Source organism: Myotis yumanensis, unplaced genomic scaffold (assembly GCF_028538775.1).
Source record: "Myotis yumanensis isolate MYYU_CA2020_CCGP unplaced genomic scaffold, mMyoYum1.0.hap1 SCAF_2, whole genome shotgun sequence".
Lineage (NCBI taxonomy): Eukaryota > Metazoa > Chordata > Mammalia > Chiroptera > Vespertilionidae > Myotis > Myotis yumanensis.
Genome location: NW_027223753.1, coordinates 166066760 through 166094755, shown reverse-complemented (window position 1 = coordinate 166094755; position 27996 = coordinate 166066760). Strand labels below are relative to the sequence as shown.

Here is a 27996-nt window from a genome sequence, read left to right as displayed (position 1 = left end):
CATTCCTCATATGGGAGAAAAAACACACAAGTATTATTATCCTCATTTGACAAATGAGAAAAAGGCCACAAAGCTCCCTGTCATTCACTCATTTAACTAATGTTTATTATGTGAAGTTTCAGTCGATAGCAGAACTTCTCAAACTCGACTGTGCACATGAATTTCCTGGGGAGCTTGGTCAAATGCAGGTTCTGCTTCAGTAGATCTCGGGTGGGGCCTGAGATTCTACATTTCTAACAAACTCCCAGGTGACACCCATACGGCTGGTGCAAGGGCCACACTTGAGTCTTATCTACCCAACAGGTGGCTGAGAGAAAGAAACCAGCCAATCAGCTCGAGTATATAGCAGGAACTAGTGTCTTCTTCAAAACCTTAGAAAGGAGGAAGGCTAGCGAGCATTATACCCATTTTACAGACATGGAAACTGAGGGTCAGAGAGACTAATTGATTTCTCCAAGGTCTAATCCAGCCCTTCCTACACCAGTTCAGTGCTGTCTTAACTATCATCCACTGCACTGCATGCTGGGAGGATTCAGAGATGAAGGCGCCCGTCCAGTCCTCAGGAAGACGACAAAGGAGATGCACACCCACCAGGAACTGTAGTACAAAGTCGACTGAGGGAAGAGCCAGAGTCCAGAGGCTGGTGAGCACATGCCAGCCAGATTTTATCCCCCAAACATGGCACATCTTTGTTTTCTACCCACAGCCCAATTAGGCTGCAGATGGGGGTCTTCTTCCATCAACCCAATCCCTTTAAAAGAAAGAAATAAAACAGTGGCTTTAGGATTTTTCTTTTAATCCCTCAACCTCTTCAGTGGAAAGCACTGCCCTTCCGACCTGTTGATGTAATTGCCATAATTGAAGATTCCAGGCCCCCATGTGGGTGGACAGGGCCCCATTCATCCATCGGGTCAGTGAAGTGTAAACCTGCTGAGTCCTTCAGATGCCCCGGCCGTAGCCTCCCCTTCCCACCCCCCTCCAGCCCTGCAGGCTGGGCTCCCCATGAGGCCAGGGCAGCCAGGCCCAGGCTGGTCCCTCTCTCGCTCTGGGAACAGTGCCTAATTAAGGGGTCTGTTCTCATCTCCATGTGGCCGACTTAAGGCCTCCTGACAGTAATGAGAGCCACACGTGTGCGGCTGAGGGGGGCGCAGGGGGGGGCAGGAAGGACGACTCCCCTGCTGTCTTAGCACCCTATTAAACAGCAAGTCACACACACACACACACACACACACACACACACACACACACACACCATGCAATTCTGCAGTAATCACCCTCAGATCTTCAGAGCTACAAGAAACTGCTCCGATTCTGAAAGAGGAAGGAACCAAAGACAAGAAATAACTTGCCCAAGGGCACACAGCGAGTCAGTGTCGCTGGACTCAGATGCCCTCTTGCACCTCACAGCACAGACTTCCCCTTGGAGGGTGGGGCGCTCCAGGGCAGCCCCAGGGGAGCAGATAAGGGGTGGAGGAGGGGAGGAGACAGACTCCCACTCCCTCTTCTGGGGCAGCCAGTTTCGGGGGCGGCCACAGCAGAGCAGAAGGAGCGGTTTAACCTCTGAGGCTGGGCCTGTTGGCCTCTCTGAGACACCCTTTGATCACACAGCAAAGCAAACCTCAGAGTGGGACATACCCTGAAGGGTGGATCCACACCTAATCCTCTCCCTTCCAGGGTGAGAAGCAGCCAGTTTTGCATAACCTCTCCCTCCCCCATACCCTCTCTCCCAGTCCTGCCCCCCAATAGCACGCAGTTGGTTCTCAGTAACTATTCATTAACTATAATAAGTCAACGTTTCTCCCAACTCATCATCATGTTAGGGCATTATTTTAATCACAATTTTGCTTATAGAGAGGGTCCTGAGGTGAGGTAGTGCAGAAATGCTGAGGAAAAAAACACAACAAAACCACATGGAGAAAACATCCGGGATACTGGCTCATTAATAAAGATAGGGAATGAGAGGGGCAGAATATATCAATTGTATCTAATTCCAATTTGGGCCATCATGATAAATCCCAAGAAAAAGCCAATAATATCGTGGGTACTAACAATGTAACCTGGAGACCAGGTTTCCTCCATCTTCTGAGCATCTCTACTCCTATGCTCCCTCCTTCTCACCTCCCCAACCTCTGCACACTAGCTATCAGATGGATGGATCTCACCATCTGGATCACGACATTCCTGCCCAAAAGCCTTCGATGGCTCTCAGTTTCTTCTGCATTAAAGTTGTACTGCTTGGCTGTCAGGGTCCTCCTCATCGGGTCCAGCCTTAACTCAACACCACAGTTTCCCACTCTCTCTAGAGTCACGTGGGTCTCCTCAGCTCGAACAGTATAGGGAGGGGGTATGGTATTTGGAGCCAGAAGACCTGGATGGGAGTCCCAGACCCACCATTCGACCTCTCTGAGCCTCATTTCTCATGGATAAAATGGGGGTGATAATAGTACCTGCTCCGTAGGGTTGGTGTGAGGATTACGCAGTCCAATAGATGTTAAAGTGCTTTACATACTGTAAAGGGCTAAAGCCGTGGTCGGCAAACCACGGCTCGCGAGCCACTTGTGGCTCTTTGGCCCCTTGAGTGTGGCTCTTCCACAAAATACCATGTGTGGGCGTGCACATACAGTGTGATTGAAACTTCGTGGCCCATGTGCAGAAGTCGGTATTTTGTGGAAGAGCCACACTCAAGGGCCAAAGAGCCGCATGTGGCTCGTGAGCTTTGGTTTGCCGAGCCGCAGTTTGCCTACCACTGGGCTAAAGGAATGACAATTGTTCATATTGTCTCATGATTATTCTCACCCCCGGCACTGCCTTTGAAGTCGCAACTCTTAACCCGGTCAAACACAACTCAAGCCTGGATGCCCATAGAAAATCATGCCTGATACCTGGAGTTCTTGCTGACCCTAGCTTTTTAAGGCCTCACCCGGGAAGTGTTTTCATCTGTTGACTGTGTCCAGCACATGTTATTTACTTGTATATAATGTAATACAAAAATTTAGGCTGCTTCAAATCAAAAAATAAATTCACTTAAATGATAGCAAAGCTCTAGATACAAGGGGAGGGAATAATCAGAAACATCACCGAGGGCGGAAAGGACAATTATGCTAGACACCTGGTTAAGCTGGCTACCACAGTTCAGTACCCTTGGGGGCAATCCTCCTTTTCTCTTCTCCACCTTTCTGCCGAGGAGAGACTTGCCTGCTCCCGTCCACAAAAGGGGAGGATTGGCATGGAACTTCCCATTTCTCTCCTCTTGGAGAGGAGGAGTCGCTGATGAGATGGGTGAGGTCCACATTTGCCAGGAGGGGTCACTGAGTCAGGGGCGCTGTGATGCAGTCACTGCCTGTCCTCCTTGGTCTGATCAGAGCAGGGCAGGCTCCTGCTCTCTGTCCCCCTGGACTTCTGTGATAGGCCACCTGCACGGGGAATCGTCCCTCACTGCCCACTGCCACCACCACCAAGCAGGATGGTCTCCATTCTCCTGCTGCATCCACTCTACCAGCCTTCTAGAAGCAGGCCTGTAATCTACTCCTTGCAGTAGCTTGAATATGTGGGCTCAGCATCTGCTTGGCAGAGCAGGCAAGTCCCAAAGTCTAGTTCAGGGAGGGAGTAGGAGGTCCCACCCCATTCTCCATACAGGGGTTAAAAGAGAACCCGACCTTTGGAAGCTTACCTCATTGTCAATTAAGCTGCTACTCTGATGTGTATTTGGCTAGTGGTCCTTAAGCCTGTTCTCAATCACTCTGAAAGATGGTTTTAAACCCTTACTTCTAGAAAACATGAATATGAACTATGAGCTTCTTGGTAGCCTAGGTACCATTATCCAATTTTAAGAAAATGGAAATATGGCTGAAGTTGAAGAGGAATATCTTGTTATAAAGGACACTGAATAACACAATGGATGGGATCATCAATGATGGTTTAGCAGAAGATTCCAAATGTGTCTTTTTTGTTTTGTTTTATAATAACCTACTAGAGGCCCGGTGCGCAAAAATTTGTGCACTCGGGCGGGAGAGGGGGTCCCTCAGCCCATCCTGTGCCCTCTCGCAGTCTGGGACCCCTCAGGAGATAATGACCTGCTGGCTTAGGCCTGCTCCCGGGTGGCAGAGGGCAGGCCCAATCCTTAGGTGCAGCCCCTGGTCGGGCTCAGAGCAGGGCCGACTGGGGAGTTGGGGCGCTGCCCCCTGTCATGCACAGAGCAGGGCATATCGGGAGGTTGCGATGCCACCCCTAGTCATGCTCAGGGTACAGCCGATTTGGGGATTGGGACACCGCCCCCTGTCACACTCAAGGCAGGGTCGATAGGGAAGTTGCGGTGCCACCCCCTGTCACGCACAGAGCAGGGCCGATCAGGGGGTTGGGGCATTGCCCCATGTCATGCACAGAGCAGGGCCCATCAGGGGTTTGAGGAGCTCCCCCCGTCACTCACAGAGTAGGGCCAATAGGGGAGTTGGGGCACCGCCCCCGTCACACACAGAGCAGGGCAGATCAGGGGGTTGGGGCGCTGCCCCCTGTCATGCACAGAGCAGGGCCCATCAGGGGGTTTGGGGCTCCGTACCCTGTCACACACTGAGCAGGGCCGATCAGGGGGTTGGTGCGCCGCCACTGTCACACTCAGGGCAGGGCCGATGGGGAGGTTATGTCTCTACCCCATCACACACAGAGCAGGGCCCCTGCGGGGGGGTGGGGGGGGGGAGTTGGGGCCCTGCACCCTGTCACACACAGAGCAGGGCCGATCAGGGGGTTGGGGTGCTGCACCCTGTCACACACAGAGCCACAGGGCGATCAGGGGGTTGGGGAGCTCCCCCCTATCAGGCACAGAGCAGGGCTGATCAGGGGGTTGGGGCACCTTCCCCTGTCATGAACAGAGCAGGGCGGATAAGGAGGTTGTGGCCCCGTCCCCTGTCACACACAGAGCCGCAGGGCAATCAAGGGGTTTGGGCGCTGCCCCGTGTCACTCTGATCCCGGTGCTGGGAGGCTTCGCGGCTCCGCTGATCCTGGTGCCGGGAGGCATATTACCCTTTTACTATATAGAATAGAGGCCTGGTGCACGGGTGGGGGCCAGCTGGTTTGCCCTGAAGGGTGTCCTGGATCAGGGTGGGGGTCCCCACTGGGGTGCCTGGCCTGTCTGGCTGAGGGGCTGAGGGCTGTTTTCAGGCTGGCGGGTGACTGAAGCTCCCAACCGCTCCTTTTTTTTCTTTTTCTTTTTTTTTTTAATTCTGGGCCAGCTTTAGCTCTCAGGCCTTGGCTGCTGAAAGCAGGTTTCTGGCCTTTGTTTACCTTCTTTTTTTTTTTTTTTTTGAATTTTTGTGAGTTTATTTGAGCCAAACTCTTTTGTTTACCTTCTGTATTTGATACAATGTTGGGGTCCAGCTGGCCAAAGCCCGGCTGACTAAAGCAGGTTTCTGGGGTTTTGTTTAGCTTCTATATTTGCAACATAGTTGCTTAGAGTTGCAGCTGAGAGGCCGGCAAGTCAGGCAGGGAACGTTGGAGTCCGCCTCCCTGTTCGCTTCAGTGCATGGCTGCCGGCCGCCATCTTGGCTGGCAGTTAATTTGCATATCGCCCTGATTAGCCAATGGGAAGGGTAGCGGATGTACGGCTAATTACCATGTTTCTCTTTTATTAGATAGGATAATAAAAGTTAAGGGCACAGTATTAATTTACAATACAAAGTAAAGAAACTAAACTAATATAATTCAAACCTATTTCTTTCTCTGCACCCAATCACATACAAGGATGGGGCTTAATTTATTATTTCCATTATGCTTTCAACAAGAATAAATAGCAGGCAATTTAGAATTAAACTCATGCACTCCATATACTATGGAAATAAAACCTGGTATGGCCCTTTGGAAAACAATATGGCAATATGTACTGAGGGTCTTAATAATGCTTCTCTCTTAAACTAGCAATTCCAGTTCTGGGAATTTATCTGAAGAAAAATAAATATTTTAAAAGTTCTATACTTAAATATATTAAGTAAATCATGGTACATAAATGAAGAAAACTATGTAGTCATTTGAAATAATGTTTATGTCGCTATAACATTAAACAGCAAACACAGATGATAGAATTATGCATATGCAATGATCATAACCATGTAAAAGCATGGAGGAAATATCAAATAATTAGATTAGTTCTCTTCTTTCACCTATTGTTGTATTTTTATATTTTAAATATAATAATAAACTTTATCGTTCATAAATATATTAGCTCCCTATAGATGCTCATACTTTAGCTACCAACATGGCAGACAACAGACCAGGCATTCTGTTACAAAACTTAAGAGCTGTACTTAAACTGCCTCACCCAGGTGAAAGGGCATCTCACTTCCCCCCAGAAGGGAACTCACTGTTGCCAGTGGGCCAGACCCACCTTTTTCTAAACAGAGGAGCTCTGGAGGTGACTGAACACATGTGGCCATCTCAGTTCAGCTGCAGATGCCCTGAGGGCAAGAGAGAGATTCTCCCACTTCTTCTATAAGGTCCCCAGTGCTTGACAGCAATTTGTCACCTTCCAGGAGAGAGTTGTTGGTCTGATTGGTTAGATCTAACAATCTGTCCAGCTGGTTCACTAAGGACATTGTAGGTATTCAATCCACAGTTACTGAGTGACCGAGTGATGAACAGATATCAGCTCACCTTTTGACTGGGAAATACTGAAAGAACGAAAACCCTCCTGCATATGCTTCCAGATCCAGGTCCCACCTGACCACTCTGCCCTTCCTGGACCCCACCCCACCCCACACTCCCCTATGGCCTTTACAGACCACGACTGTACACTTGAGCCATTCTCCCAGCGGTGATGCAATTTGTTTACTCATCTGACTTCTCACTTGACTCAGATCCTTAGGACAAGGTTTTGCATTTTGCTCAATTTTTTAAAAACATATTTTTAATTGGTTTTAGAGAGGAAGGGAGAGGGAAAAGGAGAGAAAAACATCAATGATGAGAGAATCATTGACTAGCTGCCTCCTGTATGACCCACACCAGGGATGGAGCCCACAACCTGGGCATGTGCCCTGACCGGGAATCGAACTGTGACCTTCTGGTTCATAGATCGACGCTCAACCACTGAGCCGCATAGGCCAGGCTTTTCATCATTTTTTTTATCAGCCTCTCAGGTTATTAGCACAGAGTCTGGGATACAATTCATTCAACATGACATATAACATGGGGTTTAGCAAATGTTTGCAAATGAAGGCACGAATAAATGCAGGACAAGGATATCTCAGGTACCAAGGAGTCATCCAGTCCTGGGCCAGGTGCCGTCTCTGAGGCATGGAGGACCATGGGAGAATGAATATAACTCACCACATTTCCTTGAACTCCATCATAACGGGTTTCTCTTCCCTGTGGATCATAAACGCCACGAGGCCAGGGGCTGTGCCCGTCTTATTCACCCCAAACTCCAGCAACACCTGCAATGCCATGGAAGGGACTCTAGGGATAGCAAGGGGACCCCAACTTTCAGCTTTGATTTCCTCCAACTGTTATTACTCACTAAACAGAACAGCACATTATGGGAAGTGTCGCACAGCCTGCCCCTTCACTGTCCTTCCTCTTGTTTTTTGTTGAGAACTAAGAACTGTTGGAAATGGGGTGGAGCTCTCTCTCCACAGTGGAAGATTACCTGGAGCTGTAAGCAGGAACCACACAAGTCCCCCACAAACAGAGCCTCAAAGGAGAGTGCTAATCCCCCAGAGCAGGTGGCTGAGCAACAGGCAGCATAAACAATTCACCCCAGTAATCTCCTCGGAATGGAATTGTGCAGCACGTCTTCAAACCTTCTTATACAAACAACCTCCTTTAAGAGACAGGGACAGAAAAGCGATTTCCTAAAGTTCTGAGACAAAATCAGTTATGGGACATGGAGCTCTGTCCTTGAATTTTGCAAAAAGACATAATAGGCCGTCCCTTGCTCAGCTCTACCTCAGTGCAGTTTCAGTTATAAATGAGTTTAGCCCTAGCTGGCTTGGCTCAGTGGATAGAGCATCAGCCTGCGGACCGAAGGGTCCCGGGTTCGATTCCAGCCAAGGGCACATGCCTGGGTTGCAGGCTCGATTCCCAGTAGGGGGTGTGCAGGAAGCAGCCAATCAGTGATTATCATCATTGATATTTCTATCTCTCTATCCCTCTCCCGTCCTCTCTGAAATCAATAAAAAATATATATAAAACAATGAGTTTATTGTCCCTATCTGGAGCTCTGGGCCTCTCCCAGTCCAGACGTCCTTCTTCACTTGGGCACTCACTGGCGTGGCTCTCGCTGGAATATCCTTTGTGAGGCAGAGGCTTTAAAGCTCCTGAATTGGACATTCTACACCTTAGTACCTAGGACTCAACATGCATATCCCAGGGCCACTCCGGAGACTCCGGCTCAGTTGGCTTGGGTGGCAGTCTGGAATCTGCAAATCTGCACGCTAACAAACTCCCCCAGGTCATTCTGATGCTGAGGACCCAAGGCCTATGCTTTGAAAAAATCGCTATTTTAGTCCCAGGACTAAAACTCTTCTCCGGGCTTCCCCAGGCCACTGGTTGAGCTGTCCTCTTCCCCATGACTCCATCCACCTCCTGGACATACCTCTCCTTCGGCACAAGTCACATTAGTGTCACGGAACTGTGGCCTTGTCTCTATTTCTCCAGCACATCACACAGTGCATGGCCTGTAGGGGGTATTCAGGAAATGTCTGTTGAATCAATGAGTAAGTAAGTGAGTGAGTGAGCAAGTGAATGAATTTGACATCAACACCGAGTAAATGCAGCCCTTTCAGATTCCTCCCAATTTTTCCAACTCTAACTTGAGGGAACCGTGACTTGCTATTTGAGACCATTTTTCATTCTGTGTCCTTGTGGCAACCTCTCAGAGACACTAAAGTCATCACCAGTGGTGGAAAGCAGTTCCACACATACAGCCTAAGGGAGCATGTCTGGTTCTCCACTAAAGCCCAAAGATGGGTGGATCGAAGACGTCCATCCACAGGCGCTGCTGCTGTGGCTCCCAGGCCAGAGAAATGGCACCAGGACCTTCTCTTCCTGCAGGAAAGCCCTAGGTCAGATTTGGGGAAGGAGTGTAGGGGAGGGGGGAGGGAGCAGGCGGGGAGGCGAGGGGAGAGGGGCGTAGTTTGCCCTTCTCCACCTCTACTGCTGAGAAAAGCTTTGGGCTAGAAATCCAGGTTGGGATGTTAATGGTGAGTTTTGAATCAAAACACAATAAGCTCCTCATTCCTTTCCCATTCACATCTTCCATTCTTAAAGCTGAAAATAAAAGGCCCTGCCTGTCCTGCGTCCTGCCAGACTGCCCCAGGCTAAATCAAAACCTTAAGCTGTTGCCATTCACCTGTGCTCCTGTGCTCTGTGCTGTAAGCAGGTGACAATGATCAGGTTGGGTGTTGAGGACAGTGTGATGTAAGTGGGGCTGGTGATGAAAGAGTTGCTGACAGACAGTGCAAGCAGACACCATGGGAACAGCTTGGGTTATGAGGTAATTTGGTCCAACACGTAGGCCCTTCTGTTTTCTTTGCCTTGACATTCGATGCCCCAACAGTTATTCAGTAACCAGAAATGAGGTGGGTCCTATGAAATTCCTGAATCTCCTTGGGGATGGAAGGGGGGCTGTATTTCCGTGATCAAGGGCACGAGAGGAGAAGCCAGAACTGAAAACCTACCCCAGGACAGGTGGATGAAACAAAACTCGGGGAAGATACTCAGAAGCAAGGGGCACCATTTCTGAGGAGAGAAGGACAATGACTCTGCATAACATTTAACTCAGACAAGCATGCCCCGCTCTTCGTGGGAAAGTGAAACGCGCTCCCAGATTGATGCATCACTCCAATCTCTGCCACCATCGTCACATGGTCAACTTCTCCCTCTGTGTCTCTTGTTTTAAGGACACCCGTCAGATTGGATTATAAAACCACCCTACTCTAGTATGACCTCATCTTAACCAAGTACATCTGCAACCACCTTCTTTCTAAATAAGGTCACATTATGAGGTACAGGAGGTTAGGATTTCAACATATATTTTGGGGACCACAATTCAACCCATAAAAGGTAACAACTCCCAACAGCTGTAATCAGCCCAGCTCATAAAAGGAAATCCCAGAGCCCACACAGTCTACCTAGCTCCACTCAGTCCTGGGAAGGCCCTTAGCTAGGGATACATCTGTGATTCCCCCCAAAGATGGAAATTCATTCATCAATTCTTTCAGCAAATATTTACTAAGCACTTATTAAGTGTCCTACACACACTGGCTATGGGTGAGAGAAATAAGACAAGGTCCCAGTTATTGATGAAGAATATTCAAAGAAAAACTGTTTAGTTTTGTAAATCTTTGTTCAACTGTCTCCAGCCTATACCGCTTAAGTATGAGCAGTTTGAGAGCCAGGTAACCTGGCCCAGGTGGCCTTTGAAACAGGTCCCACATATCCATAATTATTTGTGGAATTGTCTGCAAGGAGCCTTTGGGAAAAGAAAAACAAGCATTCAAGTGGCTAAAGCACAATGTACTACAGGTTAGAGGAGAAAAAAATTCAAAAGCCAGGGAGGCACAGGGAATACTCTTGAGATTTTAGAGCTGGAGAGAATTTTTGAGAGCATCTAGTTCAGTGGTTCTCAACCTTGGCTGCACATTAGAATCACCTGGGGATCTTTTTAAAATCCTTATTTCTGGGCCTCATCCTCCGGAAATTCTGTTTCTTTGTTATGGGGTGGGGCCACAACATTAGTAACAAAGAAACAGAATTTCCGGAGGATGAGGCCCAGAAATTAGGATTTTAAAAAGATCCCCAGGTGATTCTAATGTGCAGCCAAGGTTGAGAACACTGATCTAGTTGGTGGTTTTCAAACTTAAACACAAAAACCAATGGAATTGTTTTTAAAAAAACAAAATGGTATGAGGATATGCGATGTGTGAACAGGCAAAAGCCAAATGGTTCTGGTAGAAGGATGAGAGGGTTTGCAAGTGCCCCTCCTGCTCAGCACCCCCAGGCCCTGCCCGCACTCCCTGGGAGGAAACTCCTCCCAGGCATTGGTTGGAAACCATGAGACTACTAATGGGGAAACTAAGGCCCAGAGAGGAGGCAATGAATGTGGTCCTCAAGGACATACACTGTGAGTCTACGGCAGAGGCAGGACTAGAACTCGGATCCCCCCCCTGACTTCCAGTCCAGAGCTTTTGACACTACCTCATATTCTCGGGGTAAAATGGACAGGAAGATGGGTTTCCACCCCCTTGTCTCCTTCTCATCCAGACTCTCCTTTTCTGCAGGCTCCTTCTCGTCCCCACACTGCTTTCCTGGCAGGTCCTATCCAGTGCTGTGATCCTCTGTCCCTGGAGGCAGGGAAAGGGACTCAGTGGCTTTCTGGTTCCTTTCAGCCAGTGGAATTAGACTTCCTTGCTCTACAACCCTGGTGAATCCTTCAAAACTCCCCGGGACTTGCCCCACTCAGTGGAGGAGAAAAATCAAGGTTCATGAGACACAAATTGGAAGTGATTTCTTCACAAGTTTGCTCTAAAACCAGCCTTTTCTGATCCAGATGTTTGATCGAGGCAGAATAAGTTGGGGAGATGCATAGACTTCCACAAAATATTTCCACCTCAATTTGGGACAGCTTAGGAGTCTATACCCAAAGAACAGCCAACACCCGGCTTTCTTAACCCAACCAGCTCAACCCTGGGAGAAACTTCCAAGGAGACCAGGTCTGTTCATGGTGTGTCCTGTCCACAGTTGTGGTCAATTTGTCCTCCAGCCATTGAAATTGCTCTCCAAAAACTCACTGCAACCTTGGGGGATGTTGACTCCAGAGACACTCTCCTGCCAGTCAAAGGAAGGGCAGTAGTTTGGAGAAATCTTTAGAGAGTGGTGCCTCTAGGAGGAATGATGGGCCTTGATGTGTGTACTCAACACCTCTGAGTTCAAGTCCAGCCTCTGCCACTTACTACCAGGTGACTCAGGATCAATCTCCTGATTACTCTTGAACCTGTCCCGCCCTGTAAATTGGGGGTTTATCCACAGTCATTCAGCAAACACTGATCACCTACCATCAGCCAGGTGCAGTGCAGAGCTGTGATGAATGCTGCCCCTCCCTACTGCACAGGCTGGTGTGGGGATCATTGGACTGTTAGGAATCTGAAAGTCAATGGTGGTGATATTTACATGTTGTTTCTCCTCCAAGATCCCGATGGAGTGGGAGACATTTATTTCCCCAGCATGTCCTTTACTCCTCCAGACCTCTTTCTCTGATTTTATGCCAAAACAATAGGATTCGATCTTATGTTTACCCTAACTTTCCATCATACCACCCATTTTGAGGACTGAGTTGGCATCTGAAAAACCATGATCCCTGCAAATAGGTATTCTTCAGTTTTTCTTAAAAAATAGGACTTTGCCTTATTCATCCTGCATTCCCAGCAACATAGTAAATATGTGCTTAGTAAATATGTTGAATGAATGAATGAATGAATGAATGAACAAATGAATGGGAAATCTTGCCTCCAAAGAGAAGAATTAATGAAATTAGAATTAAGAGGAAGAACAGCTTTTCTGAGTTTATTGTACCTATTTCCATATAGATCAGCATTCTCGTTAATACTGTCCTGGCTACTGTGACTGACTCCACGCTCCACGTTCCCTTTCAGGCTATGGCATAAAAACCCTTCGTTCTAGAGGACATTGTATGCTGTCCAGCCGCCAGTCCCAGCTTCAATCTCCTGACATCTTCCTGTTACACCAGTTACACAAAAGGGAGTGAGCGATGCGTGTGTCCCCTGCCACCCTCACACTAACTGCCAGGGCCCAGGGGAATATTTTCATCCAGCCTTTCTCCCCCTTTCTTTTTCTTTTAAGCTTCTTCTAGTGATAAAAGCTGAAGCAAATTGAAATTGGCAGCTCTGTGGTCTTCAAGCAATAGGAAAAGTACCAGAGATCATGTGAACCACACTTTTGAAAACTTAAAAAAAAAAAATCTAATCTTGCCTCAATAAAAAACGACATCATGTCACGGTAGTCGGCAGGGGGAACGGCTTGAAAGTTGCTGGCAGTGGCCCAGGAGAGTTCAGGGGTTCTGCTGGCTGTGCCGAATTCCCACGGGAAAGGTGGAGGGAGAGGGCCGCCTTTCAGGTGAGCCCAGGAGTGGGGTGGGGGGTAAAGCTGCCCCTGAAACTCCCTGTAATCCCCTGCATTGCTGTAATCGCAGCTCAGGGGCTGGCTTCCTCCACCCCTTCTCCCACCAGCCTTTCTTCCTGATGTAGCTTTTGGCTGTGTTCCCCTGGCTGACTTTGAGGGGGAGACGACAGCCAACCTGGGAAATCTCAATGACAACGAATCTCCCTGTGAGGGCACAAAACCAGAGCCAAAGAAGGTGGTACCAACTGCCCAATCCCACCGAGTGTGGTGTCTTTGCAAACTCACCCCTGTGTGGTCTGAGCCAAAGACAACAATCAAAATGGCAGGTTGGCTGTGCTGAGCCAGCCCTTCTGCATGGAGCTGCCTCGGCCCCGGGAAGTGCAGAGCCGGGGCTGGTTTTCACGGCGCCTCAGTTCACCTGCAGTTGATAGTGACTGTCTACTACCGGCCACTGACTGTTCATTAGCCACTTCAGAATGGGTATATAAGGGACAGGTGAGAGTGACTGCCTCTGGGACACCGCTTGGGGGATGGGGCCACCCATGGAACCGTTACTTTTTAAAAATGTATTTTTATTGATTTCAGAGAGGAAGGGAGAGGTAGAAAGAGATAGAAGCACCAATGATGAGAGAGAACCATTGATTGCCCCACACTGGGGATTGAGCCCACAACCTGGGCATGTGCTCCGACTGGGAATCAAACTGTGACCTGCTGATTCATAGGTTGACGCTCAACCACGGAGCCACTGGGTGGGAAGGGTTACTTTTGTACTGCTTAAAATTTCTAACCAGATGCACTTTGATACATTCAGTCAATCAGTAGATAAAGAGACAAAATTCATTAGCAGTAAATGACAGCTCAGTGATGCCCGTTTCTCCCTGTACTCCTCATCTGACTTCTCAGCCTGAGATACACAGGACCCCCAGGGACACAGATTGGACCAACAAGAGGAATTCTGGAATTTTAACTTTACTTGAAAGATTGGGCAGAGGGAGAGGCAAAAACAGTTATTTTTACATAGAAAAAAAAAGTATGGATGTATGTGAAGTATGTGAAGTATAATGCAAAATGTGCTTGGATAACCAAGAGGAAACATAATGTTTTCATTCCACCCTATGCCATATACCAACAAACCAAGCACCATACCGACCAAGCGCTCGGTGCCGGCTCAGTGTTCCAGGGTTCCTGAGCTGCAGGGGTGTCTGAGAGCCTGTTTGTCTCTGGGGCTGCACCTGTGAAGCAGAGTCTAGTTAGTGTCAACAACCAAGAGGGAAGGTGTTCCTAGAGGGGCCTGGGGTGATGAAGCTGAACCTTAAAGGAGGGGAAGGATCTTGTCTGGCAGAGCAGGAGTGGGAGACTGTGAGCAAATGGTGGTGGGCTGGCCTGGTCAGAGGTGGGCCTGGGGCAGAGAGAAGTGGGGGTGCAGAGAAAATGAAGGTAGACCCAGATAAAGAAGGCTCCAATGAGGGGCTGCAGAGCTTAGACTCCAGGTGGCCAGGCCGTGCTTCTGAGTCTTATTTCTGAAGCCCCACTTCAAGGTGGGAGAGGGAAGATACATGCCCTGGGCGTTCAGGAGGTGGCCAAAGCTGCTGAAGACCTTTCTTAGCAGTGTTAGTTCTACTGTCAAAACACATGCACAATCCAATCACCTCTTTGCTACCATTCTGGTCCAACCCACTTCCATCTCTTACCTGGATGATGTCATAGCTCCCTAAGCAGGGTCTCCTTGCCTCTGTCCTTGCCAACCACAGAGCAGATTTTTTAATAATATGAAGTCACATCATGTGACCTCTTTGCTCAAAATCTTGCAATGGCTCCTGCCCTCCTCAGATCAATAGCCAGGTCAGTAAAATGCCCCAGGCCTGCATCAGCTCTCTCTCACTCCCCTCCCCACTTTGCTCACTTGGCACCCATCACTCTGGCCGCCTGGCTTCCTTAGAGTACTTAGGCTGGATGTGGTCCTGCCTCAGAGCCTTTGTACTTGCTATTTCTTCTTTGGAGAAAGCTTCACACACTGGCTCCCTCCTTTGCTTCAAGTCTTCTCTCTAAGGCCTTCCCTAACCATGCAATTTAAACCTGCACCTCCTGGCACTTTCTATCTCCCCTCCCTTACTTGATTTCTCTTTGCAGTATTTGTCACCATTCAATATACTATCAAATCCACTTATTTATTTTGCTTGTCTATCTCTTCATCTAAAATTTAGGCTCCAAGAGTATGGGTCATTTTTTATTTCTGCTTTACCACAATGTAACACCATGCAACTCCTCCTTAAGAAGAGTTGCAATTTGTAAATGTAGAAGGAATGAGGGGAATAACATGACTTTTAGATTGCCACAATATTCATTGCCACAGGTGAGATCCTTTGATAGATTTAGTAGGCAGAAGTGCAAGCGTAATAGCATATTTGCATTGCTTTGAAATATCACACACACACACACACACACACACCCCAAAAAAACTTTTAAGAAATACAAAAGTCGTAACTTGATCATAGACAATCCTGGAGAAACGATCTTAACCTTGTGATCATGTTTAACGGCAGTGAAATACAACATCAGGCACGTCTGGGTGTTCTTCCCAATAATGCAGCTCCTCAGTATCGCCACGAGAAAATGTCAGACAGACCCCAGTGGAGGACATTCTATGAAACAACTGATTAGGACTCTTGAAAGTGTCATGAAAGACGAGGAAAGATGGTGGATCTGCCACAGAGTGAAGCAGATGAAGGAGATAAGATAACTAAACACACCGTGGAAGCCTGGATGGGGTCCTGGAACCAAAAGAAAACACAATACATTAATGGAAAAAATGGTGGAATCTGAATTAAGTCTGTAGTTATAGGATTGGAGCAAGATGATTTCCTTAGTTTTAATGATCACTCCATCATTGTATAAGATGGTAACACCGGGGAAGCTGGTTCAAGGGTTAAATGAGGCCTATGTACTATTTTTGCAACTTTTCTATAAGTCTAAAATGATCTCAAAATATAAAAATATATTTAAGTGTCATTGGGGCAAATTTGGAAGTCTTTTTTCACTGAATTCTAGGCGTTGGGGCAGAAAGAAGGGGAAACAAGTCTAGGAGTTATTATTAAACGTGGAATGTGGAAGAAGGGTCCACATAGTTCAGACAACAAACCAGTCGTCATCTTTTGACTCCTCCTTCCCCATCACGGTCCAGTTGAGGCCTGGCAGGTCTCGTAGCCTCTTGAATCCCTTCTCTTCAGCCCACCAGCCCCACTTTAGTTAAGGCAGGGCTCCAGCTTCCCCTCTGGATTACAAGTCAAAGGACAGATCAGAAGAAAATGAATGCATGTGGTACGGAAACGGAGTGGGAAAGTTGGCTCAACCCTATCAGTAAGTGAAAGGAAAAAAATCCACAAAACTCCAAAGCCCCAGTCTTGGTCATTGTACACAACCTTTCTTCTCCGAGAGAAAGCGGTAGATCCCACACAGGGTTATCTACAGTTTTTAGTCAAAGAATTCAGCATATTTGGGTGTTTTTTCATCTCCCCCTCTCATTTATTGTTTCAGGGTAAACACTCGTGATTCATAAATGCCTTACAAGCGAATCAGTATTCTCCTGTTCAAACCAGCAGAGGCCACATCAAACAATAGCCCACAAGGTATTATTAATCATTAAATAGGCACATAGAAGACCACTCAGGCGAGGGAGCCATTTTTCTTTTTGTCTCTCTTTTTTTTTTTTTTTTTTTTTTTTTAAGGGAATTAACAAAGAATAAACCTTGACTTTGGCCTATTTGGAAAAAAATTTTCTGAGGTTTTTTTTTTTTTCCTATTAAAGTTTTAGTCAACTTCAAGGCTAAAAGGGAAAATATTTCATGTGGGAAAATGCTCCTTCCTTTAGGGTCTTCCTTCGGCTATGAAACAATGACTTGGATTTCAAATGTTAGCACTCGTTTTTCCACATTCACCTGCCTAAGAAAAACAGATGTGCTCAGCTATAGTAAGTAGGTGCAAGAGTCCCCGGTAGCACTGCTATGTGGAAGCCACAATCTGGGTGCAAACTGGTAGGGGAGGAAGCTCAGAGCACACACACTCTAACCGAAGAAGAAGCCGTCATGTAAAGCATACCTTGAGCACAACCGTCCAACCATCAGGCGGCCTGGCCTCCCTCTGACCTGGCTTTCTCCTTTATACTCTAGGTTCAAAAACGGGGCTCCTACCTCTATGGAAGGCAGATCAATGGCATCACCTTCCACAGATGTTGAAGTGCTAAAACATCAGTGACTGGGGAAGAATATTTCTTCTCAGGAAGCATCCCCGATGAAAAGATAACGGAAGAGATGGATGAAGAAACTAGCAGATGCCGTCCTGGGCCCACAGAAGTGGGATGGCCACATGTCCCAGCTGATGCCAGTTGTCCTGACATAATTGTTAAAAGCATTACCTCCTAACACTCGAGTGTCCCAGTTTGGACCACAGATTATACGCTCATCTACAAGAACCTGCCGGAGCAGGAAAGACCTCAGACAGTCATCTTCCCCACCAATCTTTATCGCATATAAATGTGGCTGGGGTCCCTGGAGGGCCTGTTCACATTACTCTTTTGGGTTGTGTCCCTCTGCAGCCACCCCATTCCTTCCTGGGCAGGGGGAGTCACCCACACATCTTGCTGATGCCCCTGCCTCCACCAGAACTCTGCTTTCTGTGGGCCTGAGGCTCATTGCAATGATCAGGGCCAGGCCACACCAAGCTCTACATGGGCCGCAGACAAAGCCGCAACCACAGTGCTATGGTGGTAGAGACCCTCCTCCCTGCGAAAGGAGAAGAAGCCAGATCCCTTTTTAGGTTTCTCCTGCTCCCACCGCCTGACATTCATAAAACACTGGCTGACGCTTCTGTTTTGTCAAATACTCATGGACCAATTTACCACAGTGGCTGTCCATGTCTTTGAGAATATTAACATCTTGTGACTTTTTTTCAGATGAATGAGGGTACCTATATTACTCGTCCAAGACACATACTGGTATATAGCAATGCTAAAAACAGCTGAAAAGTTACATTGTCTTTACAATATACCAGGCATTGTTCTAAGCACATTATATACAGTGGTTCTCATAAGGAACCTCTAAGGTAACATGAATGTCTCCCTAAGTAACCGGTCAGTGAATTGAGGCACAGAATGGTCATGTCACCTAGCTAGAAAGCGAACAAGCTGGAACGTGAACCAGGGCGGTCAGTCTTCAAAGTCTTTACTTTTTAGCCACCTGCTACGGTTTCTTTTCTGAACAGATATAGAGATATGTGGTCAACATTCCTATAAGGAATGATCACCCGGTCAGTCAAATCTCAGCTGTAAAACACTTGAAGTTCACAGAGGAAGGTGCTATTTAAATATGAGGCCATTTCACCTCGCCTTTACAGCCCCCTTTATCAATATCACTCACCATCGTAAAACAGCAGGTGTGGCGGGGTGCTCGATGAAAACAGGTGGTTTTGTGTGTGGTGTTTACACCTATTGAACTCAGTGTGTCTGGGCATGATTACTCTCTACTTCTTGGCCATGCACTCTTCCATGAGGGGTGGCATAAAGAGAGTGAGGGCACACGCCTCACGGGGACCTGCCTGCTTCAGCGACTGCCCACCAGACTCTCCTGTCCCAGCTGTCCTCCTTTTTAGTTCCCTTCCTAGTTTCCAGAAGGACCTGGGATCTCCTACTGGCCTCTTTTGCCGTTGCATCTGCTGCCCAGTGGTGGAACCTGCCTGCTTAAGTCTTACTTATTAACTATACACAGATATGGCAGACTGCGATTACAGTAGAATTATTTGGGAGCTCAGTATCTCACTTCTTCCCACGAACCTTACCCTGGGAATTGCTTTGTACTTTCATATGGCCATGTGGTGGTGTGTCTTTAATAACCATCAATAAAGATAGGCCTGGGAAAACACGGACAGCCACAGATTCCTCTAAATTCACCTGATTGCAACAGAGCAGGGTTGTCCGCAAGGGTATCCTGGCTGCCCAGAGGTAGTCACTGGGAGTGGTCAAAGTTAACCCAGCTCTGATTCAGCAACCAAAGAAAACGGGAAAATGTGCTGACCCTCTGAGGGTTCCATGACATTGCCAATAAAATATACTTAAGTCAAAGTTCGTTTATGCAATTATTCTCCAAATATTTGAAGGTTAATTCAAGGTAAGTTGGGGTCATTGGAAATTGGGTGGTTTAAACCCCTGACTGTATTGTCTGACTACCATCAACACAGGTTCACCAGGCACAAAGAAAGTAAGCCGAGACTCCTCCCACCTGTCTGATGACAGGTACTTCTAGACACGCCACCTAGGTCTGTCCCAGGTGCCAGACTTCAAGGGCAGGTGAAGAGGGTGCCGAGTGTGGAAGAGCCACCCCGGACAACAATGTCAACTACTTGAACGCGGTTACTGGGCCCTCTGTGACTGTGGGAGCCCAGCGTGGTGAGGCCCCAGCTGGACACATGTGTGATACGTGCACAGCGTGGCGATCTCCTCGGGAAGCCAGTAACACTCTGGCACTTTCTCGGAGGCCTCTGGGGGTCAGGCAGGCGGCCACACACCAGCACGTCACACAGAGCTCCCCTCCCCTGCTCCTCTGGCATTTCAGTCAAGGCTGGCCATGGTAGTCCGGCCCTGCAAAAGGAGAGGTTCTTTTCTCTTCCTCACAGAATGTCTCGTCCAAGCAGCCCCTGAACCTGGTCCAGGCCATGGGTTTTATGTGATGCTGACAACAATACAGACAGCACAGAGCAAAGCTAACTAGAGAGGAAAAGCGATGTGGAGTCCAGAGTTCTACAAGGGTCCTCAGTCACAGGCCTGGTCTCCCTTGCCAAGGGCTTTCCAGGAAATCCCGCCCCCCCCCCCCCCCCGAAGGCACTGCACGCTGAACTAAGCAGCCCCAGCCCAGCCCAGGAGAGACTACGACCACCACCTTTCCATGCCTTTCCCAGAACCTGCTCAACCATCTTCTTGCTCAGTGAGATCTCATCTGCTGATTCTCCTCCTCCCCACCCCTCCCCTGTCCTCCCCCAGCTTCTCACCATGAAGAAGGACCTTTCCTCTTTGCAAAGATATCCAAAGATGCATCCTCTGGATTACTAATATGCTACACCAAATTGTCCCCTCTGTTCCGGTTTCTGGAAATCTTATTGTCGCCTGTGGCTGAGAAAGAAAATTCGGTTCTCTCCTGGCCTCAGCTCCCTGCCCGGCCTTGTCTCTCTAAAGCAGGGGTGGGAAGGTCAGGTCCCAGGGCCATATAAGGCCCAAGAATCATTTGGTCTGGCCCTGCCAAGGCATTAGGGGTGAGTTAATTAAATGATTGACTGAATATAGCAGATGAATTTTTAAGCTGATAATTTTATATGGCCCACAAATGATATTATAAATATCCAAATGGCCCTTGGCAGAGAAAGGTCCCCCACCCCTGCTCTAGAGGTACTATTTTCCAGAAAGCTCATCTGTCCCATACCCTGTGCCCCCAGTAGCCCAGGGCCCCGTCGAATGTCTCCTGCACTGACCACTTGAGTCCTGTCTCTGCCCCCGTCCTCCCACCAAAGTCTTTCTAAATCATGAGGCTGTATGTAATGACAACATGTCGCAATGGACTAAAAAGTGCTTTGTCAACTGTCAAGTACAACAAAGCAGGGAAACAGGTACCTCCAACTCCGTGGAAGAGACCAGAAGGCCCCAACCATGCCAGCACCCACCAGTCTTAGGCTGCGTTTGTGGCGGCTGCCCAAACGTCTTCTCTCATCCCCTAAGCCTGATATCCAAAAGGAAAATACAGGGTGGGCAAAAATAGGTTAAATTACCAGCCATCATTACCCAAACGATGAGTCATAAGTAAGGATACAAAATAATAATACAAATAAATACAATAATTAGTAAATAATATGAGGATGAACTGTTTCATATACTCACAGCTATAAACTTACTTTTGCCCACCTCTGTATATATTTCACATGCAAATACCATTTACCGACCACTGGGAAAATCTCTCCTATTTCTCCCCTTTCCCTCTGCTAAATGTGAGTCAGCCAGCAGATCGATGTGATCATGCCCCAAGGCCTTCACTGTATCACCAGCATCGCACCTTCTCTGGGCCTGACACAAGCCTCGTATTGACAGAACACAGATTCAGGGCTGGAAATATTCTCTCCCCCAGCCTTTCTCTTAGAGCACAAATAAAGGAGACAGGTTGGCCATTATAAGAAGGGATGACACGAGGCAGGATGATTGTCGCGTGTGGGCCCTGTCAGTGGCTTCCTAGCTCCTGGGACTCGGAAATCAAGATCCCTTCTTTTCCAGAGGTGATGGAGTGATGAGCATATCCAAGAAGAGAGTTCCAACGCAGCAAGCCTGAAATTTCCCCGTGCTCTGTGCTGGGCATATTCTGTCACACTACCCAAATCACTCACCAGCACACAGCTCAACCGGAAAACCCGTCTTTCGTGGTAATGTTACTCACTTGCTGCAGATGGCATTTCAAAATGTTCTCATATAGAGATACAGTGGGGTGGTTTTCTGGACTGGTGGGCAGGAAGCCTGAGCCCGTTCTGGCTTTGCTATACCCTCTCTGGGAGGCTGCTTGACCTTGGGCAAGTCACTTCCTCCTGGGCTCAGTTTTTCCAATGCCTTCAATGAGGGGGCCAATTCAGCTGCTTTTTAGGTCCCTTCCCCTGCCTCCTCTCTCCCCTTTGCTCTGAGAGATAATGCAAAGATAATAATGATGTGATTTTAATTAAAATGTCATATACATTTGTCCCATATTACTTTTAGGCCCACAATTTTACCCAAGTAGTTTTCCTGGCAAGCTGAGTTTTGCTTTCGTTTGTGATTTTTTGAGAAACTTGGTCTGATCTCACCATCTGAACAACTATGAGCAATCCAAACAAACACATGTCCTGGGTTGAAAGGGGCTAGGCTTTGCCTCCCTTCCTGGGCCTTCCAAAGCCCGCCCCCCCCCCCCCCCCCCCCCCCCAGTCACCAGCCAGGGTATAGTTCTGAGCCTTTTACACACAAGGGTACAAGTCAGATCCCTCGGGAACGACCTCCTGTATCCCGGGCTTGCAGGCTTGCCTCACTGCAATGCTGCTCAGAGGGTAAAAGGTTAGCCAAGAGCACATTTAGAGCCTTCCCACCACGCTGCTGAGGCCAGGCCAAACGTGGGAGTTAGGGCGCCCTGCCCCCACCCCATTGGGAAAGACTTTCTTGGCAACCATCCTTCTTCAGAGCCCATTAGAAAGCGCACATTCCCGTGGTCTCTCTGGCTCTAGCCGAGTTTTCCAAGAGGAGGTGGGGGTGGCAGAAAGCACTACAGGCTGCTGTTAGCCAATGTTGAAAGCTTCTGTCTTCCACCTCCACCCGCAGTTAGCAGTCCAAGGTCCCAGCTTGGCTGGAAACCAACTAAGCAGTTTTGTTCAGAAGTAGCGACTTATTTTTATCAAAGGTGGAATGCAGAGCTGCCGTTGTTTGTAATGCCCCCGCATGGCAACCAGGACTCTTGCTCCAAGCTCTGGGGAATCCTCTTCTCTGCCTGGACACCTGGCTTTCTAGCCTATCCCTTTGCCATCCAAAAACTGGGTGCAGAGCAACTCCAGTGTCTCCAAATTAAGACCAAGAAAAAGTTCTGGAAATTCAAAGTGTCTTTATTAATGTGTCTACTTTCAATCCAGGCTTTGGTGGTGATAGCCCCCCTATAAACCCACCCTAAACTGACCCAGGACCACAGCACTGTGGTGTGATGGAAAGAGCTCCCAGCTGGTGGCTAGCCCCGCTCTGGCTTACGGTGCTGTGGACCCTTGAGCCAGTCCCTTGCCCTCCCTGAAGCTGGGTATCCACTTGTAAGTGGAGACTGTCTGGCTCAGTTCCCTCAGTCTTTTGGGGTCACAAAATGTTTTGAAATTCTGCTGAAAGCTATGGACCCTCACCTCAGGAAAAAAAAAATAGCACATCCATTCATTCTTTCAAAAAGTATTCATGGAGAACAATTTTGAATTCCATTTCACGAGCTTTATAGGCTCTCTGGGAGTTCGTCCATGAACCTTAAGATAAGAAGTCCCAGTTATGAATTCCGCTGTGACGTGCATAGATGGACTCTTGTCTAGAAGAACCATAATAATGATTCTAGTAAAGGATCATAAAACTACCAGTCAGACAGGTGCCAGAAAACAAAGGCAGCCAGGCAGACATTATGAAGGTGATCTCAGGCTTCCCTCCCCTTCCTGTTGTGGTGCCCCCACTCCGCACGCGCACAGGCAAACGGGCAAGCACCACAGGCCTGGAATGTGCTGTTCCTGGGCACTGGGACTGCGGGGAGCCGGCTGCAGCCCTGGAGAGGCGACAAACATCTCTTCTATCCTGGACTTTATTTTTCTCACGGTCTCTGAAAGGGCTGCGATCAGGTGATATGTGTGGGACTGCTCCTGGTACAGGTGCGGAGCAGGTACCAAGGGGAGGAGAAAATCCGCCCAGTGTGTACTTACTCAAGGCTCTTTCAATAGCTCTCCCAGATAGCTCTTGGCAAGGCAGCGACCACGTCTCTGGCAGGCTGCAGGGAATCTGAGTGTGAGAAAGTCAGTCAAGCGGAGGAAAAGGGGCGGGGGGAGGGGGGGACCTTCAAGTCCTCAGGCAAAATACCTTTTTTCTTCTTCTCTCGCTCTCTCTCTTTTCTGTACTTTAAACCAAACCCACAAATCATTCAGATACTCCAGGACAAAGGGGAGTCTCACTACATGTAGCTGCATTATTTGTTTTAAGGTTTAAAGCAAACAGGTGAAGCAGTAAGACAGAGAATAGCCCTTCTTGGGGGCAGAAAAGGGGCCAGAGGAAACACAGCAGGCTCTGGTCCTAATAACGGGGCAGGATACAGTAGCAAAGACGCCTTGTGAGTTGCTGGTCTCACAGTGGGATCAAAGATGTGACCGCTGATGAACACGGTCCAATATTCTCTCTGCTTTGGGAGAGAAAGGAGGATGACTGAAAAATAAAGGCCGTTGCGATCTAAGAGGAGCCTTCCAAAGCCAAAGTCTTTTCTCGAGTTTAGGAGCTTAATTCTCCATTTGAGAAAGGGGTGGAGAGTGTGTCAACGTGGTGCTATTTTCGCTGCCCAGGAAAAGGATACTGAAAAATAGTCTGTGAGCACATTTGCAAAGAAGCTTTCTTCTTAAACAGTTAGGGTGGAGGGCCAAGCAACTTCCTGGGTTGGTTTTTATCTTTGTTTGTTTGGCCCAAACACAAATTCATGGCAAATTTTTGGTTACTTAACTGACCCCTCTGTCTATCTAAAAGTGTATGGTGTGTGTGTGTGTGTGTGTGTGTGAGAGAGAGAGTTGCTCATTCTCCCAATCTAAGCACTCCTAAAGTAGCCAGAAACAAGTTGCTGATTAACTATCTGACTGAGGAGGCTGCTGTAGGCACTGCAGTGAGACCCTAACTTGACTATATTCAACACTCATTCAACATTCTCCATGCACCTTCAGGGTGCCCAATCCTGAGGAGATGGAAATTAGACCAAAAATAAAAGACTTTTAGGCTAGAAAGGACAGGAATGGTATACCCAGCTAGTTAATTAGGGCCCAAGAGCAGACAGCAGTCAATAGCAGAGCTTCCTGGAGGAAGTTACTGACTCTCATAAATTTGGGGGAACCTAGAAAGGGTTAACATGCTTCCCTGGAAGAGTTTAGTTCCTTGGAAGAATCTGGGTCAGAGTATTTAGGCAGTTTTTAAAAAGTCGGATGCTGAGCAGAAGCATTTTAAGAAGCCTACAACGTCTGCATGGCAGAAAGGGGGGTAACTTCATAGGCTCATCACCTTTCACCAAGAGGATTTCAAACACACAGGAAAACACCACCATTTTCAAAAGCAACAGACAATTTTCTGTCATCATCACTTTTCCATCTCTTTAAAATAACAAAACAAAGTACTACCCCATTGGCCCAGGTTGCAGGTCAACAAAGGAGACATTGTTCATCATTTCTTCAGAACATGATAGGGCACAGCCTGCTCTGCAATGTTAAGAAAACTCTCTCTCTCTCTCTCTCTCTCTCTCTCTCTCTCTCTCTCTCTCAGAGTAGCCTGAGGTGCAAGAGTGAGTAAATCAAGCCTGCAATGAGCTAAGATTTGGCTGCAGACTTGAGGGCTGTCTTGAAAGGTGGAAATGAGGCTTGGAAGGTAAATATGGTCAAAATCACAATGATTCCTTAGTTAGACTCCAGGCCACAGCGGGTACATTAAAGGGAAGGCAGGTTTCCACTAAACTTGGATCACTGGACAGTGTGCAGTCAATGCCCAGGTGAGCTGGTTCTGGGCAGGTGCTTCCGGGAGAGTATCAGCCTACACCTGTCACTTAGGAACCTCCTTTACTGGCTTGAACCTCCTAACTGGGCTCTCTGCCTTCAAATCCTACAACCCACTCTCCACACTTTTGCCAGAGCCATCTTTGTATAAGAGAACCTTAATGTTCCTTCTCTGCTCAAGAGCATTTTATAGCCTTCCATTGTCTAAAGATAAGCCCAGAGTCCTTTATCTAAGGGTCTTGAGACATAGCTTCAAGCCTCCTCCTTCAGTCGCTTCTTATACTCCTCCCAGTCACACACCCTGGGGTCCAAATCATTTCCCTGAATGAGGACCGAAAGTTCGACAGCTTATGACTTAAATGCCATGGGTACTTCCATCCTCCCGGCCCCATGACTCACCACATTTCCAATGCCCCTCATCCTATTTTTTAAGATACAAAGCATAGGCCACTTCCTCCAGGAAGTTTTCCAGGATACCCCAACGTATGAGTAATTTAATCATCCTAAACCTCCTCAGCATTTTACTTCTACCTAGACCAGTAGTTCTCAACCTTCCTAATGCCACGACCCTGTAATACAGTTCCTCATGTTGTGGTGACCCCCAATTTCATTGTTACAAATTGAACATAATTAAAGCATAGTGATTAATCACAACAATATGTAATTATATATGTGTTTTCTAGTGGTCTTAGGCGACCCCTGTGAAAGGATCGTTTGACCCCCAAAGGGGTTGCGACCCACAGGTTGAGAGCCGCTGATCTAGACATATAACTGTCTCTATTGAACCTAGGACATACTAGAGAAATATACTGGGAGACATTAGTTGCCCTTATGAATATAGTATCTCTAGTCTGTGGGCTTCCTGAGGGTAATACCTATCTTAGGCATCCCTGTATCCCCAAATAGACCAATACTGTTGCCCACACATGTGTGTTCTAGTGTTTCTTTTAGGTTCTCCTGATCTCTCAGGCCATCATCTAAGCCCAAAGAAAAAGGAACGGTAGAGGAATGCCTGGTCATCAATCAGAAAGTCAGGGTCTGTCTGCCTCCAGAATGGACTGGAAACTCCTTGTAGGCTGCCACTGTCTCTCTCAACGTGGTAATCCGGGGGATTAACACACTGTCTGGCACAGAGTGGCGATCCATAATGAAAGGAAGAGGGGGGCTTGCACAAGGTCACCCAGAGTCAGGAATCGCCTAATCTCAGCCGAGACGAGATCTGGTGAAATCATTTACAACATTATCTCAGTGGGGAGCTGGGAGGAAGGAAAGAATGAAGTGTCTGAGAAATGTGTGCCAGGCCTTCAGCGGCCTCCAAGCCCGGGGAAGGGCGGGGGGAAGAGGGGGGCGACATCAAACAAGACGCCTAGGCTGCCCCGAGCCGCCGGAACAGCGCGCCGAGCGCCCGGGCGGCGGGAAGGGCGGAGGGGGTGGGGGCGAGGGGTGGCCGACCCGGGCAGGCGAGCCGGAGGGAGGGAGGGAGGGCGGGCAGGAGGCGGCCGGCAGGCCGGGGTAGTGCGCGTCGCCCGCCCCGCGCGGCAAATCCCCCAGGGAGGCCGCCGCCAGAGCCCTGGCGCTCCCGGCCCGGCGCCCGCCACGTGGCACCCGGCGGCGGCGGCGGCGGCTCCTCGCGGCGCGCGGCCCGGCCAGCCGGCAGCACGCAGCCGCCCGCGCCGCCCGCCTCCTCCCGGCCGCCCGCCGGCGGCCTCCCGGGCGCAGTAAGGGGGAGCTGCCCGGCCGCCCTGGACCCCGGGAAGAGGCGGGTGGCGCGAAGCCGCTCTAACCGCAGTCGCCGAGCGGAGGCAGGAGGCTGACCCGGCCGCTTCCTAAGTGCGGTCAGGCATCTCGTGACCGCGGCGGGCGCCCGGGGCCCCGCGGGGGGAGGGAAGGCGGGCTGGCCGGGGCAAGGAGCAAACAAGAAGGCCCCTCCCCCTCCGCCCTCTCCCCCCCCCCCCCCCCCCGCCCCCCGGGCTGTTGCTGGTGAGGCTTTCGCCCGAGTTAAAACCCCAAGCCTGAAACCAGGGGTGGAGTGGGAAGTTGGAATCGTTCCCCACTCTCCACCCTGGGGCTCGCGCTCCCCGCCCCGAAGGGCTGACCTTGGCCGGGGGAACGCGGGGGAGGGGGGCAGTAAGCACAGGGACTCGGCTCCCAGCCCGCCCTCCCGCCGCCCCCTCGGATTCCCAGCCCAAGGAGGGGGCCCCCGGACACACACACACACCCCACACGCAGCGCGCGCCAATGAGCCCTGGCCAGGGGCAGGGGGCGGGGTTTTCCCAGGCTCGAGCACAGCAGCTGCTATTTACCTTCTTGGCTTCTCCTGGGGACCAGGAACCAGCCCCCGCGCTCCGCCGCCCGCCGCCGCCCCCCGCCTCTCTGCCCCCGGGGCGCGCGCACACACACTCACACACGCACGCACACACACATCCTCCCGGCCCCGGCCGCAGCCGCGGCGGCAATAAAACATCCTGGCACGTGCTCCGGCTCCAGGCGCGCCCTCGCCGGCCGGCTGATGTCAAACTGCAGCTCGGCTGGTGTCGCTCTTAAAGGGCCCGCGTGCGCCTGGTGCTGAGGCTGCGCCGCCG

The 27996-nt window shown here is 49.1% G+C and overlaps 1 long non-coding RNA gene across 1 annotated transcript; it reads right to left on the bottom strand.

Moving 5' to 3' along the window:
• Nucleotides 1–27810, bottom strand: LOC139002210 (uncharacterized). The gene is made up of 3 exons (XR_011470130.1): nt 27718–27810; nt 23603–23678; nt 1–751 (listed from the first exon to the last, which is right to left on the bottom strand). It is a non-coding gene; the product is annotated as an uncharacterized lncRNA (long non-coding RNA).
• Nucleotides 27811–27996: the final 186 nt, after the last annotated feature.